Consider the following 5,076-nt stretch of genomic DNA (forward strand, 5'->3'; position numbering starts at 1 on the left):
TGTTTGGAATGGTTGTTTCAGCGTCGTTTCCGGTGGATTTTTCACCGGAAAAGGGAGAAAAACGAAGGGGTTTGGGGTTTGGGTTTCACCGGAGTTTGGTGGGTGTCAGTGGCGGTTGTTGATGGTTTGTGGAGGTGGTTTGAAGGTCGATGCCCGTGGGTTGTTGGGGTCTGTTTTGTTGCTGGAAATGGTTGGAAAGAGGAGAAGAGAGGAGAGGGAGGCTGCCGGGAGAGAGAGAAAGGGGCTGTGAGGGGAGAAGAGGGAGGGGGAGGCGGCTATCTCGCCGGTGATGGTGTTGGTTGCTGCTCTCCTCGCAGCTGCGCAGGTTAGAGTTGTTGTTGCTGTCGTTTGCCTTCACTGGTGGCTTCCAGTTTCGCCGGAAAGCGAAGAAAAGTGGGGGTGCTGGCGGAGAAGTTGAATGGAGAAAGGGGAGGGGGAAAGAAGAGGGAGGCGGCTGGGAGAGGAGAGGGAAGGGCTGCCAAGAGAGGGAGAGGAAAGAGAGGAGAGGGAAGGGTTCTCTCCCTTTCTTTTCTCAAAAATTTTTCCCATTTTTGACCTAGTTAATAACCTAAATAAAAACACAAAATGGGCTCAAATGACGGCCTAGTATCGTGGCCCCAAATTACTAATTTTTAAAATATTAGGCCAAAATTGAGTGTCAACACACGCACTCAACCAACGGATGAGCCTTTAATAATGACACAATGTACTTCTCAAGTTTAACCTAAGAATTCCCGGCATTGCTAAGTGTTAGTATTTGAAATATTGATGATGCTCACAAACATGCAACTTGGTCCCATAGTTGATCAATTATTTGAAGTCCATCGGTAAACAACTATAAAATTTGTCACTTCTAATGCGATTGGTAAGCGCAAGCAGCGAGACAAGTGTACTCAACCAATCAGAGAACAGTAGGATGTTTTGTTCAGCGGATAATAAATCATCATTAACATGAAACAACCTAGTTAAGCAATTCAATGCAAATAAAATGTGAACTTTGTATTTGAAGAATTCAAGCCTTAAACACACACCTCAAGGGACATAATATAGTTATCAAGTGCGTCTTTTGGCTATTTGTTAGGAAATGTTTGTGATGTGGTAAACTTGTAAGATCTATTTCTAATCTATAAAGAAACACATTCAGTTAGTTGTAAGTTAACACATGAACACTGTTAGAGATAATGGTGTCGTGTCTGAATGATGTCTATATTTATTAAAGTTAGTTAATAAAGTGGGGAATAGATGTATTGGTTTGGCTCTTCTTGTAATAGGGTTATTTCAGGTTGTGATGCTAAGAGTCTAATCTTTGTATGTGCATTTGAAGTCTGTATCAACTTGTTGTTTGTAAATAGTTAAAACATTTGTAAAACGCCATGTGATTCGCGTTTTTTCTCCTTTGAGCAAGGAAGTTTTCACGTAAAATTTTTGGGCTATTTTTACTTTATAGTTTAGTCTCTTTTAATATTTTACTATTGTATTATCAACCTGGTCCCTTATCACATGGTGGATTAGCACATCTCTGCAATAGTTATCAAAGCTGAATTTTCTATCTATTTAACATTAGGAAAGGATCCTGCAAAGATGGAAGCCCCACTAATCTTAAAAGAAGGACAGCCTACAACTCGTTCCCCAGGTTTTAATTGACAATAATACTGGTGGAAGACTAAAATGCTTGACTACATTATGGAAGAAGATAGTGAACTATGGGACATAATTATCGATGGACCTTATGTTCCCACTATGGATGTCCAAAAAGTATAGCTCTCAAGTGGTTCCTAAGACCAAAAGAGAATATGATGAAACTCACAAAAATAAGATAGAAATAAACTACAAGGCCAAGAAGCTACTCGTTTGTGGAATTGACGTTAATGAATACAACATGATATTAGCACGTGAAACAACAAAGGAGACCAGCCAATCAGTTATAAAAAGAGGCAATCACCAATAAAGGGAGGCATGTGTTCTGCTATGAGTGCCTCGAATAAGGCACCAATGTCAATTCAAAACTCAAAAATAGGTAAGAGGAACAACAAAGCAGCAAGTGTAGGAAAGGACCAATTAAAGGAAATGTACAAGTTAAAAGTCATATAGCCAAGCAAGTTTAGCAACATAAAGCTTAGGCTAAGAAAAACAATGGTGTGCCAATACAGTCCGATAAAATTAAGATTTTGGGGATAGAGACTCAAAGTTAAAATATCCCACCTAAAGGGTGGAAGCAAGTAAAAAGAAAAGGAGTGAAGGTATCTTCTGAGGATGCTAACAATGGTTATAATCCACTTTATGACAATACCTACAAACTAGCATCAAAAAAATTGAAGGCAAAGGCAAATAAAACGAGGGAATACTGATTAAGGAGATCGACCCCTACAAATTCCATAGATGAAGATAGTCACTTGAAATATAAGGGGATTGACTGAGCAATAGGAAAAAAAGTTCACCAATATGATGATTAGGAAATGAAATCCATTTTTGTTACCATCAAACATATTCAAAGGGAGGTGTTGTCCACCGGAGGTGGCACCACAATAATGACCATGCTAGTAGGGGGAACATATTGATATTTGGAATGCTCTTTAGGTTGATGTAGTTGTGTTGGGGACTTATTCTCAATTCATACATTGCTAAATAAATGAATTTGAGTTGGATACTAGTTTTGACATCAATGTCATTTATGGACTACATAATATAGAGCGTAGGAAGAATCTATAAGATCACCTAAAAATGTTTGATTCTAGTTGGTCAAACTCCTGGATGATAATGGGGGACTTGAGTGTTGTGCTAAATATAGAAAATATAATAAGAGGGGCTCATATACATGACAGAAAAACATAAGATTTCTCAAATCTTCTCATGTGCAATAGTTTGATAGAACATGATTGTGGGAAGATTATTTACATGGAAAAATAGTCATGTTCATAGAAATATTGATATATCATGTGTCAACCTTGTGGATGACTAAGTGACCTCACCTTGAAGTTGTGATCATGGACCCCTTCATATCCGACCATACTCCTTTGTACATCAACCGTACACAATCAATAGGACACATGGAGACAAACATTTTAGGATTCAAAACCACCTTCCTAAACATAAAGACTTTCTTTAGATAGTTAGTGTTGCTTGGGATTAGATAGTTAGTGTACATCAACCGTACACAACCATACACAATCAAGGATTCCATGAAGATCATGCAATCTAAAGATATTCAAATGAGGGAGAAAATATGAAGAAATTAAACTAACGACTAATGGAGATAAGAACAGATGAGAAGGCCTAACCAATTGCTCGAGTTATTTGAAAATGAAAAATATTGCAACGAAGCACTAGAAAAATAAGTAAATATTGAGGAGAGTATACTGACACAAAATTCTAGAGTGCAATGGCTGAGGTTGGGGGAATCTAACTATTGAATTTTTCTTATTAGGAGTACTTCTATGAAACACTTATAATCTCAAAGCTATGCAATATATGTAACACCAAACTATAAAGAGATAAAACCTATAAACATATATGATCTCATAAAAAAAATTGTCACAAAATAGATAAGGAACTAACAACAAAGTTCCCAAAGTTGAAGAAAGTAAATGAAACTGTATTTGGTAACATATTGTTACCAACTCTCTACCTCCTTCCATCTTTGAAGCTGCGGTGGTTTAGAAGAAGGGCCTACTAAAGCTAAACTCTATGGAACGACTTAGATAATGAAGAAGTAAATTTCCTACACATCTAATAGTCTTATTCATAAATGTGGCACGCTTCACATTTATGAACGAAACCCTATTAGACGTAGTTTGAGACAATCTTATTGTCACTTTAAACTTTATGCTCTGATACCAAGTTTATCACGATCCAAGGGTACACCGTAGGTGTAACATGGCGTACTTGAGCCTGAAGGGGTCTCACACAATCCCTTAGCATATCATAACATTAGAAAATATAAAAGTACAAAAAATTTAAAACTTTTATCCATATAATCGAAGTCTTTTACTACACTTTTGTCTCAAACCATCTAATACAACTTTAGAATACAACTCTTGGGACATAACCCATATAATAGTCTCAACATGATAGAAGACATAAAGGAAATAGTTGATTTTGTCCACGAAGCTATGAAGAATCACCAAATCTTCACTCCTTTGTTCCTTAGAAAACTTGCTTCCAGTTTTGAAACTCAAATATTTGAACCCTACATTTGATGAGGAGGTAGGCAAAGTATGATTTAGTACAAAATGTATTAATGAATATATGATAGTTTTTTATCTTTTAACGGGATTTGCACAACATCATTTGGTTTACAAGAGGTTCTGTCAGTTTCCTTGACAGGATACATACACATAATTGATTCTCATAATAAAAAGAGAGGGTGGTGTACTATGCCCAATGTATTCATGTTCTTTAAAATAGAGTATAACATGGATAAAAATACACTTACTGCATGAACACTTTTAGATCTAGAAGATACACCAAACCCAACATTATCATCAATGGTAAATGTAGTTGCTCTAGGTATAACAACTTCCATCTTTACATGGAGTTCATAAATTTTTGTATATTAGCATAATATATTTATCTTAATAAGTGTTTTAGGGTATGCCTCTACCACCACTAATTTTCCCTCCTCATTCAGTATAGCATACGTCCTCCGTAAAAGAAAAATAAAAACTAATAGAAGCTTTAAAGATGTATAATTTCTAATTAATTATCAATAATGTCTTTTTTCTGTTCTTTTTTAAGTATTGTCTTCTCAATAGAACCATGTTGGTCCTTTTCTCTTTCCCTTCATTGTCTATATTAGATTTTTGGTTCTACTTCATGTTCTTACGTTCCTCCTTTTTTTTCCTTCTCACTTCAGTTTCATGCGAAAGATACTAGAGAATTATAAAAAAAATTCAACGAATTATGTATCTAAATTTATGAATTTAGATATATAATTTGGTAGACTTAGTTTTTGAGTAATTCTACAATATCTTTGGCATGAAACTGGAATGAGAAAGAAAGAAAAGGACCATAACAAGATGAAGCATAATATAACATTTGATGTAGACAATGATGGGAAAAAAGTAAAGGTTTAAGACA

The sequence above is a fragment of the Solanum lycopersicum genome, chromosome 7, assembly GCF_036512215.1.
Source record: "Solanum lycopersicum chromosome 7, SLM_r2.1".
NCBI classification, from domain to species: domain Eukaryota; kingdom Viridiplantae; phylum Streptophyta; class Magnoliopsida; order Solanales; family Solanaceae; genus Solanum; species Solanum lycopersicum.